Genomic DNA, 16,140 nt, shown 5'->3' on the forward strand with positions numbered 1-16,140 from the left:
ATCTTTTCATCATTATAGAAATGTTCCACAGTATAAACAAACGTAACACAACTTCAACTAACATTCCACAACACACTGATTTCCTAAATGTGATACTAAAAGCACAAAAGTAAAAGAAAGGTAAATTAGATGTCACCAAAACTAAAATGTAAGGCATCAATGAACCTTTGTCAAGAAAATGAAAAAGAAAACATAGGGTTGAAAATCCCTTTCTAGTATTCAGACATAACATTTCCAAATTGCTAACAACAACAGCACTAACACAAGGAATCCAATTTCAGAAATGGTTAAAGGAAGCTGTATGTGCTGGTGCACACCAGTATTCCAAGCACCTTGGAGGTTGAGGTAGGAAAACCAAGAGTTTGAAATCATCCCAGGCTACCCAGTGAGACTCTGACTCTCTGACTCAGAAGAAAAGAATGTACACAGGTCATGGAGTAACATTTCTTCAGAGGAGCTATTTAAGTGCCCAATGAGCAAATGGAAAAGTGTTCCATGTCATTGAACACCAGGGAAATGCAAATCAAAGTCACACTGAAATTCTACTTAATACTCACTAAGATGGCTGTAATTAAAAATAATGTAGATGGATGCAAAAGATTAATAATAAATAAATGTTGTATATCCATAAAAATAATAATATTCTGTCATAAAAATAATGAGGTATTAACTACAAGAGTCAACTTTGGGAAAACCATTTTCTATGAGAGAATCCAGACTCAAAAACCAAAATATAGTATAATAAAAATTATGTTTAGTATTCAGATTAAATAAATTCAGAGAAAGAAGACAGATTAATTAATGACTGCCAGAGGCTTGTGTATGTGTGTGTGGGGGGGAATAAGAAGTGAATGTTTCATGGCTATAAGGTTGCAGGATATCACAGTGACAGTTTTCCAACACTGGATTTATAGTTAATCCTACTTAATATTAAGGACTTTAAATTTTTAAAATGATTGTTTGTATATTTAACTACAATAAAAAACAGTGAGAAAAATATTATGTTGAAACACTGACATGCTTTTTATTTCTCCATCCTGCACTCCAGTCCTGGTCCAATCCTTTCTCTCCCCTTCCCTGGGACTGAGCTATTATATGCAATTTTTGAGACTGCTCCAGTGGTAGCAAACTGCTCTATTCCCTCACTTGGGCAGAGGTCTTAGCAAGACAGTCTGTCTCAGAGTGAAATAACCTTACCCAGATCACCTTAGAGACAGCAAAGTGCTGTTTCATTCCCATTTAGCTGAATCCTTTATCTCTCTATATTTCCAATTATAATCTGGGTACAAAAATTACTTTTCTTATTGAAACTTGTACCTGCACACTTCCCCCAATCAAGCACACTCCCAATTAATTCATGGTTTAAACTGTGACTCACGGTCATAGGCAACCTCTGAACATCTTAATGCATATGAAAACATTCATGTTAATTATTCAAACAAAAAATCTAACCAGAAACAGCAACAACAACATGTATCTTTTAACGATAGAACCTCCTGCATTGCTCTAACCTGATTTGTAAAATATACTTCCTATAATCAAATAGATTTATTAATTATAAAATATGTTTAAATATTCCACTGTCTTTGACATGGAAAACTTGACAGAGTTTGTATAAAGTATGTAAAGAAGAGCTGAACAGTTGAAGATGAATATATAGAAATTGAAGAAAGACATTCCAATGGGTAAGACAATAACCTGAGAACAAATGCAAGCTCAGGACCTTTCTTGTGTGGTGATGTACCAGAATCTCTGACTCTCTAGTTATCATAACTGACTTTTCTAAATAAGTGTTACATTCTTTAATACTGAGAATTACTGAATAGAAGGAGACATCTCAACAGAGGTTGGCTAGTGTGAACAAAGATGGCTACCATAGAAGGGGAATTCCTTCTCTGATGGATTGATGCAGGCTTGCTGAAGGCTTGAGTTACAGGGACTGCTTGCCTTCCATTCTGTATGAAAGTGTTAGTGATAAATGAGTGGATACTTTACTTAAATGCTCTGGCCTATGTCACCACACCTGTATATAGGAAATGTAAAAAACTTGAATTCATGTTTGAGAAAGACGTACTTTCCTCCTGTGCCAGTTTTTATTTTACCTTTTGAAGAACCATGTTGCTTATCAAGATTACTATTGTATGTAGCCTGTGATGTAGATTTCACCTTTTTGGTTGCTATACTACAGAAGAATACAGATACTTTTACAGCAGAAGCCAATGAAGTATCTGATTCTTTCCTATGCACAGATAACAGCTTCATAGAGTGAAAGGGTTAAATTTTCTGTGGTATAGTCATAGTATGAAAATTTTCAGAATAATCATAAAAAGTAGTAGAGTTATACATGTTTAGATATAAAAGACAACTTGAGAAGTATTGCTAGGCGAAAAATAAAGTTACACAGAGATAGAAAGATCATACTTTGAAATCAGCAGCACTGAAAATATAGAGATAGCTATAAGAGTTTGAAAACTTTCTATATGCTATTCAGTACACTGATCATTTATAATTCACTATCTCATTTAGCTCCCATTATGTTCTATTGCTATTCACATTAGAGATGAGGAAACTGAGGCATAGAAGGTAAATAACATGTCCAAAGGTTGTTATAGAAATATTTGAAAATATATAGAAGTCCAAAATGGTGATAAAGACAAATGACAGCACCTTGTCTTTTAGGAAGAGGAGTGAGAGTGGATGTGATTCAGTGGTGGCAGTATTTGTCACAGAAAAAAGCAACACAAACAACAAACAGTTCCCAGAGTTCTGGAAAGTAGGGGATTCAATACCAAGGATTCAACAGACTTGGTGTGTGTGTGTGTGTGTGTGTGTGTGTGTGTGTGTGTGTGTATGTGTGTGTGTGTTTTCCGAGACAGGGTTTCTCTGTTTTGTTTTGGAGCCTGTTCTGGAACTCACTCTGTAGACCAGGCTGGTCTCCACCTCACAGAGATCGGCCTGCCACTGCCTCCTGAGTGCTGGGATTAAAGGCATGCACGACCAACACCTGGCGACAGTTGCTTTCATAGTGTGCTCACATGGCCTTTCCTTGGTGATTGCAAGAAAGAAGAGAGAAGGCTCTCATTTCCCCCTTTTCTGAGGATACCAATCCCATCATGGGGTTTCTATCCTTGTTACCTCATCTGTTAATCACATCTCAAGGACTTTTCATTAAAAATATCATCACATTGAGGATTGGTCTTTCAAGACAAGGAGCTTTGGGGGTATACACATAAATTAGTGAGTACAGAAACTTTTGAAACAACTTTCATTTAAAGTAAAATTGTCTAGTCAGCAGTAAGTCTGATTTGTATTTATTTACATTTTAGCATCAGAACTGAGAGAAAAAGAACATAAAATTGGGTGGTTAGTGAGGTGGGGAGGATTTGAGAGGAACTAGAGGAGGGGAATGATGACAGAGTTTCTGTCCTGCCCAGTACCACAGCTGTTTAGTCTCAAATAAACACACTGAAGCTTATATTAATTATAAGTTGTTTGGCCAATGGCTCAGGCTTCTTATTGGCTAGCTCTCTCTTAATTACTAACCCATTTCTGTTAAACTATGTATTGCCACAAGGCTGTGGCTTACTGGTAATGCTCTGGCATGCCATTCCTTTGCTGTCTATATGGCATCTCCCTCTGGTGACTGCTTCCATGCCTTCCCTCTTCCCAGAATTCTCCTTGTTTGGTAGCCTCACCTGTACTTCTTGCCTGGCTACATCCTGCCTGCCCATTGGCTGAAACAGCTTTATTCATCAACCAGTAAGAGAAACATATATTCACAGCATGCAGAAAGACATCCCACATCAGGGAAAAAAAACATGAATAAAATCAACACATCAACATATTGCATGAAAAAATTTCAACTGGAAAAAAAAAGAATTCTCTGTGCTGTGTTGCCATTTTAAACTTGTTTGATATGTGTGCAAGTCCTTCAGAGGCAACTGTAGCATGTCCCACTGGAAAGATAATGTTCTAGAGGAAATTGTGCTGACTTCTGTCTTGAAGATTCAGAACTCCTTTTAAGTGTTTCCTTCATACCATCTGTAGATGGGGTCCATGAACTATGAGGCTCCTTTGTATGTCCTAGGCACTCTGGTTTGGAGAAGAAGGGTGGATATTTATTTCTTGCATTCATGAGTCCATACTTTGCTATTCAAAAACTTGACTTTCTTTTTCAATAATTCTGAAGAAAGATGAGTATACTGATGTCTCCTGGTACATGACTCCGGGTCTCAGGTTTTCTGAGTTGGACTTAAATAATATTCTTTCTGCTCTTCTTTCTCTCAGAGCCTATAAAACACTTTTCTGAGATAGTGAGAAAACAAGACATTTTCTGGTATATGTGTGTGTGGTTTTTTGTTGAAAAACTTTAAAAGTATAATGTATTTATTTATTGTACTTTTAGTCTTGATGAGGGTAAAATGTAGAAAACACAAATAAATGTTTCATTGAGGAAAATAATTTTTACTTTTCCTAACCAAATCTTCATATATTGAATGTTTTTAAAATGTGAATGTGTATGTATATTTCACTGCAAAATTAAAAAGTAATTATAAAGCTCACCTTAAGAATATTATGGAAGGTAATATAATATAATGTAATGATAAGGTAATATAACAGAGGCATAGAAATTCATTTTGGTTGGTTTATTCTTTTGGAAGAGTGGACACACTTAAAGGAATAAGGACACCATTTCCATTAAAACTCTTGAAGGTGCATGCCTTTAATCCCAGCACTCAGAGGACAAAGACAAGTGGATCTCTTTGAGTGCCAGACCAGGGTGGTCCACACAGTAAAAACTGGTCTCAAACACACAAACCCACAAAAATACAAAAAAAAGCAAAACCAGTCAAAGAAACAAAACCCTTTTTATTACATTCATTAGGCTTACCATAATTGAAACAAAATGAAAACAAGTACTAATAAAATTGTGAAGAAACTGGACCAAAATATGTCTTATTTTGTCTTAGTCTTTCTTGAAAAAGACAGGATTCCAGGTGACCATTTCCCTGGGATGTGAATGACACCATTTTGTTGACTCTGAGTGCACTGTCACAGATGAGAAAGGCAAGAGCTGAAGTGTGAACTTTGGGTTGTGTGTTTATTTGGTTAATCATTTCTGAATCTTGTTTATTTGTGTTTGTCAACCCCCTAAAAATGCAAATCACCCCCAAATTAAAAAGAAAAAAAGAAAAAACCCCAGAAAACAAAAGGGTGAATTTCTTCAAAGTACAACGACACTTACTTGAGAATTGCAGAGTATTCCTCCACCCTAGGAAGCTGTAGACACACAGATTAAGTTACACGGGACTAGAACAATATAGGTTAATTTTATTCGGGGAGAAGTCACTTACATGAGAAATCAATGACCCACAAGTTCCAGCTCCAAGGATCCACACCCAGCTGCTCTCCATGACCTGACTGGAACCAAGAGAACAAGCCTGTCCTGGCTCCCATATCAAATCCCACATGTTCATATATGTACCTCTGACCACTCCCAAATGGCCGTGGTCAGTGCCACAGATGAGGCTGGTTAGATCTCTCACTACAGGAAACAGTGGAGGAACCAAGGAGGGCCATGAAAGAGGAACTTTGTAAAGCCAAAAAAGGGAGAATTTATAGAAATTACATGGACATAAAGTATTGACTGAGCTTGGAGTCTCCTGCTAGAAGTCTCATTAGTTTATTGGAGAAGATGTTACTGTGAGGCTAAAGGTCTGTTGAGAAAATATGTGTGTATATATGGAATATTTGCAGGAGAGGTGGCACAGTGATTAAGAGCACAGGTTATTATTCCAGGGGACTCTGGTTCAATTTCCAATACCTACTAGGTGACTAAAACAATCTGCAACTCCAGTTCCAGGGGATTTGACACTCTGTTCTGAACTCTGTAGCACCAGGCATATAGGTGGTGCACAGACACACAGGCAGGCAAAATACTCAAACACATAAAATGAATAATAGTAATAACACCAATAATAATAATAATAATAATAATAATAATAATAATAATAATAATAATTCCTCCATTCATAAGGAATGTTAAAGATAAGCTTTGTTACGGGAATCTGCATAAGTAGAAAGCATGCAAAGTATGTGGTTTGTGTGATGAGAGTATGTCTCTTTGGAGCTTGAAAAACATCCTTAAGGAAGTTATCATCTTATGAGATCTCCTGGGTAAACTGGGGGCAGGGGGTGGAAGGAAGGGCATGGAGGATGCGATCATGAGGGAGTGGGATGGTAAAGTTGGGGGAGGGATGGGGTGGAAGAACAATGAAAGAGATGTCTTGATAGAGGGAGTCACTTTGAGGTTAGGGAGAAACCCGGTGCCAGTGAAATTCCCAGGAATCCACAAGGATGACCCCAGCTAAGACTCAAAGCAATAGTAATCAGTTTGGTGACTACCCTGTCATCATAGAACCTTCATCCAGTAATTGATGGAAGCAGATGAAGAGATCCACAGCCAAGCACCAGGAAAACCTATGGCAGTCCAGTCAAAGAGAGGGAGGAGGGATTATAAGAGCAGGGGGTTCAAGATCATGATGTGGAAACCCATAGTGACAGCTGACCTGAACTCTGGGGAATTCACGGACTCTAGATTAACAACTGAGAGCCTTCATGGGACCAAATTAGGCCCTCTGCATGTGGATGATAGTTGTGTAGCCTGGTCTGTTTGTGGGACCCCCAACAGTGGGATCTGGATCTATCCCTGGTGTATGAGCTGGCTTTTTGAAGCCCATTCCCTATGATGGGATACAGGGGGCAGGGTGGTCTTGGTTCTACCTCAACTGAATGTGCCAGGTTTTGTTGACTCCCCATTTGAGGCCTTGCCACTTTTGAGGAGTGGATGGGGGGTGGGTTGTGGGAGGGTGGGGGGGGAAAGGATGAGAGGAGGGAGGGGGAACTATAAGTAAAATGCAAAATGAATAAAGAAATTAATAGGAAAAAAAGCTATCATCTTAAACAACCCCCTACTCCTATTTGGTCTGAATCTGATCAGAATACCTATCTTGCTATTATTAATTTTCACAATTTAAAGAATATATATTAAATACACAACTTTAGTTCATGTAAAGTGAATGTCTGCTGAAGAGTTTAATTTCTTACTAGTATGTGAACCAGTAAGATATCACAGCTATTTCAAAGTAAAATTCACACACGTCAGTAAACGTAACACTCAGGGGTGAACACATTGCCACATATCGGTGAACATATTATACATAGACAGAAAGGAAAATAAAGATTGCTGTAATGAATTTATAAGCAAATTGGGAAATCTAAATAAGGTCAGTCTCCCCTGGCCACACTTAATTTCATTTTAAATATCAAAATATCTGGTTGTTGCAACTTAGTCAATATTTTAAATAATTTGAAGAGGGTAGAATTTGGAGATGGTTAAGATGTTCATTAGCTAAAGCTAAGGAATTTTTATTTTGGTCAATTTAAAATATCTTCACAATTTCCCTCTACATTCATCTCTGTTTCATTGTTGTGTGCAGTATTCTGTATCTCCAAAGCAGCTGGTGACTGAGGAGAGAAAAACAGTTTACATGTCTGAGTTAAGACTGTTAATAAAATTGTCAAAATCTTGAAAATAAAGACTAAAATCCAGAAAGAAAGAAGAAAAAAGGAAACATGATACCTAGGTACCCTTTCTGTGTTATGCAAGCATTGCTCAGTGGACCAGATCTTGCGTTGGAAACTACCATAGTTTGTATACATGCACCTTCAACTCCATTGTCTTCACTTTTGTGGAGAACTTGACTGTAAAATGGGAAATAACCCTGGTCCCCACAAGGCAAACCAGCCCTGTATGATGCTGTTCAAACCTCTGCAAACCAATCTCATTTTACCCAGTTTTAACATCTTACTGTTTCTTGTTGATGGCTCAATTTATATTTATTAAGTTATTATACCAGTATTTAAAAATTATCCCTTAGAGATATTCTTGGATTAAGTAATACAGGGCTGTAAACATAGCCTCCCCTTTCATCACGTCATGGAAACACTCCAGAATCTTAGTCTAGAGGGTCCAGTGTTGTTTCTGAATGTCTGCCTGGACGAGAGTAGGGTGACCCAAAGCAGTTCCTGCATTATGTTGTCCTTTATTCTGTGGTTCTGACTCAGTGCCATGTTTAGACATGAATGTCCCACACAGACCATGAAAATACTTGTTATTCTCTGTTGATCCTACAGTTACTGTTCAGTGAGCAAGGCTGGAAAGAGAAATCGTGACTCCTGGTATCACTGTTCTGCAGACTCAGGGATGCTATAGACAATGGTCAAAGGTCCATGATGACTCTCCAAGTGAGGTCTATTCCATTTCCCAAAAATTGGACTCCAGAGGAAAGTATTTGGCAAAGGAGGGCAGGGGCCTGCAGTCTTTTGGAAGTTAGTCCTGATTCTAATGTGTAGCAAGTCAGATGTCTAGGAACTTGCTCTAAGCACACCACTGACAACTGGAATATTGCAGAATTTCACACACATCATTCCATCTGGAGACTCGTAACTAATCAGGCTTCATGTCCCACATTAACAATTCAATTGACATTTCACATTAGCATGAAGTCCTTAAATAAATGTGATATTCACATTTCAGTTAAGTATTTTTATGTGTGTTTTTTAAAGATTTACTTTTATTTTATGTGTGTGGGTATTTTGTCTGCATGTATGCCTGTGCACCACATATATGAGGTGCCCACAGGGACAGCAGAGAGTGTCAGATTCCCAGGTAGTGGAGTTGCTGATGGTTATTAGTCACCATGTGGGAATCAAACCAAGATCCGCTGGAAGAATAGCCAGTGCCTTTAACTGCATACCCTTCTCTCTACCCTCTCATGCTTGTTTTAAATATGTTCTTCAAAGTCTATAATCAATAGTGAGAAACTTATGATTTTGCTTTAAAACTCATTAATGTTTTTCTCATTGTTCTAAGAAATATTGTAATAAAGTGAATTTTAGAATGAGACCTTCCCATTAAGTATTCATAGTTCCTCTTTTTACAGCTCTTTATATATCACAGTGAACTTGTTGATTTCTTAATGGCTTCCATCCCCCGCTTTATTGCTCTAGTTCTCATTGGGACATTCCATTTCCCTCTCATACTCATCAATGGAAAGAAGTCTTTATATTTTACTTCAAACAGTCATTCCATCCTGGGGTCCCTAGAGATCTTTTTCAGTCTCTACAGTTATCCTTTTCTATATTTCTACAGTTCTATAATGGCCCTAACACTCAGTGAATTCTTATGAGCCTGTGTGTGTGTGTGTGTGTGTGTGTGTGTGTGTGTGTGTGTGCCAACAAGTATTGTGTGTAAGCACATGCCCACACACACAGAGGCCATAAGAATATATCATGTGTTTTCCTGTATTGCTCACTGCCTTATCCATGCAGACAAGACAAGGTCTTTTACTGAACCAGGACCTGCTTGCTTTATGCTAGTCTGAGCTAGTCTGGTGGCCAGTGAGCTAGGTCTTTTGATGCTGGGGCTCACAGACTTGTGTAGCCACATCTGGCTTTTTACATGGGTGTTGTAAACATGAGAGTCACATCTCAGGTCTTCATGTGAGCGCAGCAAGCCTGTTTACCCTGAGAGTCATGTCTCCAGCCAGAGAACTTTGTTTTTTGAAGCCATTCTCTCCCACTTTGTAAGGCATGAGTTTGATGGACATTTTCCTCCTGATCATTCTTGCAATAAGAAGGTCCTCATCCTTATCATTCACAGAAACTTACATTTTCTCTTTACAAAGAGAATCAGTGTTTTATGAGATACTGGATTGGTAGAAACTTGGATACTCTTTTTGTGTACTTAACCACTCAGTGGTTTGTTAGCACATATTCACTAAATACTGACTATTTATGTTCTAGACCGTGTTATTAACAATTAAGACTTTATTTATTATTATTTTAATTTCAATTAAAATTTAATCACATTATTTTCCTCCCTCCAACCACTCCTTTTTTTTTCTTTTCTTTTCTTTCTTTTTTTTTTTTTTGAGATAGGGTTTCTCTGTGTAGCTTTGGAGACTGTCCTGGAACTTGCTCTGTAGACTAGGCTGGCTTCAAACTCACAGAGATCCACCTTCCTCTGTTTCCCCGAGTGCTGGGATTAAAGGCGTGCACCACCATTGCCTGGCCCTCCAACCATTCTTATTTCCCCTCCCTCTAATACCTCCCATCCTTTTCTTTCCTTAAACTATTAGCCTTTTCTGCTTTGATTGTTAAATGCACATGTATATATTTCTTATACATATATGTATACATTATATACATATAGCGCTGAATACATTTGGTGTTGCTTGTGTGTATATGATTTCAGGGTTGATCACTTTGTATTGGATAATGATTAGGGAGATCATTCCTTGGAGAGACTAATTCTCCTTTCAAAATTAGTTGCCTATAGTTTTTTCCCCCAGAGGAGAGAACCCCCAGTGTTGTTCCTTTCACATTAGTATGTCTATTGGAATTATTGCTCAGGTCCTATTTAGGCAGTCATATTGTTGAGATATTACCGGTGTAGCTTCCCTGTCATTTGTAGGAGATAAAATACCAGGTTGTATTATATCTTCTGGTCTTCTGGCTCTTAGAATCTTTCTACTTTGTCTTTCACAATTACTCCCTGAGTCTTGGGTGCAGTTGTGTTGTAGATATACCCATTCAGTCTGAGCTCCACACAATCCATTGTGTTGTGTGTTATTTCTGTAATGGTCTCTACTGCAAAGACAAGCTTCTTTGGTGATGAACAATAACTACACTTGCATGTGGATATAAGGATAACTTTGGAATGCTGTTAGAATTGTGCTGGTTTAGTATAGGGGAAGTTGGTTCTCCTATAAGATGCATGACCTCACTAGTTGGCTGAATTTCCAGTACCAGGCATGGTTTTTCTCCTGTTGAGCAAGTCTTAAGTCTAATTATATAGCTATTGCTGATCACAAAGATATGGAGGCCACTGTTTCATCTTTAGTCCTTTCATATTTGACAAAGAAGCTAAAAACAAACACTGAAGAAATGACAGCATCTTTAAAAAATAAATTAAGACAAAAATCTGTGGTGGAAAGAGAGAAAAATGTCTTACCTTTAATGCTACTAGATTGAGATGGTATTAAAGACCACTTTGAAAGTCTGAATTTATTTTAAAACAGGGAAACAGTTTGAAAGGCAAAAGGAAAAATCAGAGAAGCTAGAAGTTTAGGTAAAAGATGACAGGACCATGGGAAAGAATATTAAAAAGGTAAATTCCAAAGGGTGTTCAGTTATCCAGCAAAGCCACTGAAAATTCCTCATCCCGGTCTGAAAATTTGAAAAGACAAATGCAAATACATTCATGGGTAGATAGTTAGAAAAGAGTTAAGATCTTAGAGAAGGTTTGCTTTGGGGGAATGTATGTAAAGTTTGGTCATTAAAAGAAGATGTGAATTTTGGAGAAGAGCAAACATGGGTGGTGGTAAGGTAGGAACTTAGTTCAGTAAAAGCCATAATGAATATATGCATTTCTAATGGTCACCAGAGCAGAGACAGAACTGCTCAAGTAAGACAGTTTCAGAAAGGATAAGAGTCTAGTATTCAGGCTTTTGTAGTCTAGATGCCAAGTCCTGTGCTAGGCAGTGCAGGCTGTTATGGGCACAGAAATTTAGGAAAGGCATTGTCGCTCATGGTTCTAACAAGCTCTGTCTGTCTGTCTGTCTGTCTGTCTGTCTGTCTGTCTGTCTGTCTGTCTGTCTGTCTGTCTATGTGTCTCTCTGTGTGTATATCTATCTATCTATCTATCTATCTATCTATCTATCTATCTATCTATCTATCTACCTACCTACCTACCTACCTACCTACCTATCTATCTATCTATCTATCTATCTATCTATCTATCTACCTACCTATCTATCTAATCCAGCATTACAAATTTGATTGAATTGATGAGTGAACAGGGGATGACAGGGTGTTCCACAGGCATAAAGAAGATTCTACCAACATTTAATATCACTTTTACTGTTTCTGGACTCTTATAATCTAAGTTACACAATTTTTCTTGGCATTTTCTGCTTAAAATAATTTTAGTTACTTTCTCTGTAATGCTTCTTGTTTATATATTGTAGGGAGACACTGTAGCCCCACCTCCTAGGAGCCCTACAGGTGTGCCTGGCTATGCCCATGAGGGCGTGGTCAGAGGAGGTTCAGTATGACATGGGGGGGCGATTCTTAAGGGTGCAGACATGTGGGGAGCCCCCTCTCTCTGGCCTCCCCAGCTTGCTGCCTCTGGGCACGCTCTGGCTTGTGCTTGGCCGGTATTACTTGAATAAAGATATTTTAACCTGTAACTTCACGTTATAATATATACTTGTTTGTTTTTGTTTTGTTTTGTTTTTTGAGGCAGGGTTTCTCTGTATATAGCCCTAGCTTTCATGGAACTTTCTCTGTAGACCTGGCTATACTTGAACTCAGAGATCCACCTGACTCTTCCTCCCAAGTGCTGGGATTAAAGGTGTGTGTAGCCAACATTTGGCCTGGTACATTTTTTAAAGTGGAGATTTATTTCGATTTGCAAAATTCAAAAGGTTTTCCAGATAACAGCTCAAGGATTATGCTAGAATTCTTGAGAAAATTGCAAAGCCATTATCATTTTTGATGTAGAAGCCATGATGTGTGTTTTATGATTTTCTAATTCATCAACATGGGGCAACACTGTGGGTGACCCATGTCGTTGAAGTAGTACAGGCAGTTTTTCCATAAATTTCAGTTTACACTGGAGCATTCATTGATAATCTCCATAACACATTTTTCTTTTTAAAAATTTATTCTTTTAAATTTCAATTTACATTCCAACCACAGTTCTCCCTCCAACCCCTCCTCTTTTTCTCCTCACCTCCCCTGCAGCTCACCCCCAGTCCACTCTTCTTCATGGGTAAGGGTGTCCATGAGGAGTCAACAAAGTCTCACACAATAATTTTGGGTATGGCCAAGCCCCTCTCCCATGCATTAAGGCTGAGCATGGCATCCCATTATAGGGAATGGGCTTCAACAAGCTAGCTCATGTACCAGGTTTGTATCATTGTCCTACTGCCAGAGGCCCTTCAGATAGTCCAAACTTCACAATTGTCTCCCAAATACAGAGGGACTAGGTCGGTCCCCGGAGTCTCCACAGCTGTCAGTCTAGAGTTCATGAATTTTCTCAAGCTTGGTTCAGCTATCTCTTTAGATTTCTTCATCATGATCTTGACCTCCCTTGCTCATATACTCCCTCTTGCCTCTCTTCAACTGGATTCCCAGAGCTCTGCCTGGTGCTTTGTAGTAGATCTCTTCATTGGGTTCCATTAATTACTGGATGGAGGCTCTATGATGATAGTTGGGGTATTCACCAATCTGATTGCAGTGGAAGATCAATGAAAGGGTATCTTAATAGAGACAACAACTATAGGGTTAGGGAGAAACCTGGTTCTAGGGTAATTCCCAAGAATCCATAAGGATGACCCCAGCTAAGACTCCTAGTGATAGTGGAGAGGATGACTGAACTGGCCATAACACATTTTTAAGACTGCTAAGCCCATTTATGGACAATTAAATATAACTAATAATCATGAACTATGAAAAAGAATATATAGCACATGGGCAAAACCTGAGTGAGGGCCTCTTAAATGAACTCAGGAAAAACAAGACCAAGTTATTTATTTTTAAGATGTGATAGAAACTCTCTCTCTCTCTCTCTCTCTCTCTCTCTCTCTCTCTCTCATACACACACACACACACACACACACACACACACACACACACACACGCACACGCACTCAATCCTAAGGATCCTTGTAATTTTAGTGAAGACAATGATTCAAGAAAGGTATCTTTAAAGAAGATAGCAAAGCAGCAGCAGTTAGAAAAAGATACGAGGAGGTAGAAACTAAAGAGATAATTAGAAGTGATATTGATTCTTTAGTCTTTCATGTGGGCAGTGGGTGGTTAGACTGAAGGATATATAAAATGAATTACAGGATAAGTGCAGTATAGAACACAAAGGGACAGGAGACAGAAACAGGCATCCAAGAGCACAACAAGAAAGGGTGTATGCAGACCATGTCAAGAGAAGCCAGTCCAGGAGTCAGTGGTTAGGACAGGGAGGAAGAGAATGGGAAGACTGTCCATGGGAATGAAGAGGAAAACAAGGCACTGGACATTAAGAAAAAGATAGGGAAGAACTTACTAGCCAGTTACTATGAAGAGCCTCAGACACTGGTGCCCTGGAGTCCAGATTAAAAGGGGTGAGTAAAAAGAGAGCCCATCCTCAGGGAGGAAGTGGTGAGATCAGTCTCAACTCAGGTGACTCTGGGTTCTGTGTCTGAAATGAATGGTATATTTTGCAATTGGCAATTACCTTCCACCATTGGGGCAACGAAGGGCAGTGATAGCCTATAATATTTTCAGATTATCTTGGACAACTCTGACCAACAACTCTGAAGAAGACTTCTCAAGCTTGGTGTTAGGAGTTTTTTTTTTTTTTAAGTCATTGGCTATTGAAAGGGGCACTGTCAGCAAAGAAGAGAAATTTTCATTTAAACATTTAAACAATATATGCATACTTAGATACAGACTTAAGTGTATTATAGGTATTTTAGGTAAATACTTAATGGTTTGCTTTCTTACGACTCTTTTAGACTATTATTTTTCTCTCTCCCCTCTGTCCTCTGTATTTATTTCCCACCTCTAATTAGAGCACTCAATTTTCCTATTTCCATGATGCTTATGAACCACAACAATGAATAGCATCATGTAATAGCCCTAAGGATGCAGTAGTGGCATGCATTCCTTAGTGGTAACCAGAAGCTCTGTAATTGGACCTAAGACCACCTCAACAGGAGGGAAATCCTAGAGCTATGCAACTATCTAGAGCTATGCAACTGTCACTTTACTAAGGTAGCATAATCCTTAACTACATTCAAAATATGTGTCCTCACACCCACAGGTAAGTGTACTCTTCACCCTTAACCAGCGGAACTTCTCTTTGCAGCAGACAAAGATCATTACATAAGACCACAACCCAGGATTGATACTTGGGTTGAAAAGCAATTTGAAATAGCTGATGTGTGATCTATAATCACTCTGTTTGTACACAAACTTTTTGGGAATATAAATTATTTCTTTCATATTCGCACAAAGAACAAGTCCCATGGTGGTAGTCTTCCCAGGTATTTCCATTTCTTTGGAAATGTTTACTGTTTCATGTTTTGGAACTTTAATAATATTTAGGCCTTAAATCTTCAACAACAATTCTTCACTTTATTGGCATCTCCTGGAGTTAATACTCTTAGACATATAACTAGTATTAAAAAGTGGTATTGTTTTTCAAATATGACATTGCCACAAACATGGATATTTTAAATCCTGTTGGAAAGGAATTATTAGGGTGAACTAATGGGGCTAATAATTTTTTCTTATTTTTGTGGGAAGCATGTGCTGATGAGCCTTGCAGTTTTGTAGTTATTGAATGAACAGCAATCATGCTATAAAGTGCTAAAAGAGCTATGTTCCATTAAGTTCATTGATCTGAGCTGTAGTCCCACTCGTCAGATAAGTAAATTGGGGCCCAGGAAGATAGAAAATGTTTTCCATTGAACCTTTGAGATTACTGTTAGTCAAAACCAACCAATTGAATAACAAACAAAAACTCCTGTCTTCAACTCCCCTTCCTCCTTTTCCTTTTCTCTTAATCCTCCCTTTCTTTCTCCTCTTCTACAGTCCTATCCAATCAGTACACTGTTTATTCTTTGGTGGGCTCAACCTTTTCTTTAAAAATTGTTTTTATTTCTAATTATGTCTATATGTGTGTGCCTTGGGTAGATATGTGCACAAGAACCCAGGTGCCTAGGGAGCCCAGAGGCATTAGGTTCTCTGGGGTTGGAGTTACAGGCAGTTGTGAGCCACCTAATGAGGGAATTGGGAGTTGGGTATGGGTCCTTTGCAACAGCAGCAAACACTCTTAACCGCTGAGGTAGCTCTCCAGACCCAGGTTTATATTTTTTATTTTCTTTATTGTCAGTAAACGTTTTTCAATTTTTTCATTAAGCAAACAATTAACATCTTTGAAATGCTTCTTGGAAGCAAATTAAAGGCATTGTGAACTGTATGGGCATAGGCTGGCTTATAGCTGATCAAAGA

Source organism: Cricetulus griseus, chromosome 3 (genome assembly GCF_003668045.3).
Source record: "Cricetulus griseus strain 17A/GY chromosome 3, alternate assembly CriGri-PICRH-1.0, whole genome shotgun sequence".
NCBI lineage: Eukaryota > Metazoa > Chordata > Mammalia > Rodentia > Cricetidae > Cricetulus > Cricetulus griseus.